The following is a 1,433-nucleotide window of genomic DNA, read 5'->3' as shown; positions in this document are numbered from 1 at the left end:
CGTATGGCGTATCACAAATCGTGATGAAATCGGTGATCTCGATTAAGCGGACAGTTACGCGCGATATTTTAAAATTAATCCAATGCAACGTATTCTCAAATATATTATGCGATAATGATGAAATTTTTCGATGGATTTACGATGATACGATGTAAACTCGACGAATTGAAAAAAAAAAAGAAAAAAAAAAGAAAAGAAAAAGAAAGAAAAAATCGTATCTATCCTCTCGTACTTTTCACGAGGATACCAAGTTATTGCTCGCAATATTTTCAGCATGGAATAACATGCTAAATCATGTTCTTTACTCCGTGCCACGTGGGATATACTCACAATCGACTTTCACCCGTACGTTCTCTCGTTAAATATTCCTTTTTCTCTTTCGGCGGAACAATTTCATGCGGATCTATCGGAAATATACATTTCCGTGATATCCGACGGCTTTCATAAAAATGCGGATTCGTGGCTTTCCACAATAACCGTTGAAAGAAAGGAAAAAAAAAAAAAAAAAAAAGAAAAATGAATGCTTCAGAGATTTATACTCTTGATACCGTCGTGTGCTCGGTCTAGCGTGAAAGTTCATGGCCGCACCCGCAGCATCCTTTACGCAGGAGCCAGAACGCATTAATAAATCGCAATGGTTTCTCTAACCCTCCTTTCTAATTTTATTCTCTCGAATTTCTTATTTGATTTATACTTGGTTTTTTATTTATTTTTTTATTTTTATATTTTCTCTTTTTCCTTTTTTCTCTTTCTTTTTTTTTTCTTTTTTTATTATTAAAACTTGAAATTCGTTCACTCATATATGAATCGATAAGTGACCGATTTTCGTCAGCAATTATGATAATGTACTTTGTGTCTGATCATAAAGGCTGTTACACTACTTCGACGATGAACATTAAGGGGCGTTCACATATCATAAAATAAATCGACTTTTCACGATCGACGATTATTATTATTACTATTATTATATTATTATTATTATTATTATTATTATTATTATTATTATTATTATTATTATTATTATTCGGGGAATAATCGCGTGATACAAAAGAATTATTTCGTTAGGACTTTTAAATTATCTCTCTCTCTCTCTCCCTCTCTCTTTCCCTCTCTCTCTCTCTCTCTCTCTTTTTCTGTCGAACAAAAAAAAAAGCGGAAGTACATATATCGTATGTACATATGGAGAAAGGAAGAATTTGCGTCATGAATTCGAACGTGCCCTGAGATAAGGAATAAAGAAATCGTTTCCATGAAATACGATTATTACGTCCGATTTCAATAGCAACTACGCACTTCTCGTTTTATTAATATATGTTAAGTAATATTTATTTCAATTAATTATTTAAAATTATTATTGATAGACATAGAAAGAGAGCGAGAGAGAGAGAGAGAGAGAGAGAGAGGGAGAGAGAGAGAAATCATCGTCGATACGA

This window comes from Vespa mandarinia, chromosome 8 (assembly GCF_050613455.1).
Source record: "Vespa mandarinia isolate Hongniang chromosome 8, ASM5061345v1, whole genome shotgun sequence".
In the NCBI taxonomy this organism is placed as follows: domain Eukaryota; kingdom Metazoa; phylum Arthropoda; class Insecta; order Hymenoptera; family Vespidae; genus Vespa; species Vespa mandarinia.
The sequence above is the reverse complement of the archived record's forward strand: the minus strand, read 5'-3'. Positions refer to the sequence as shown.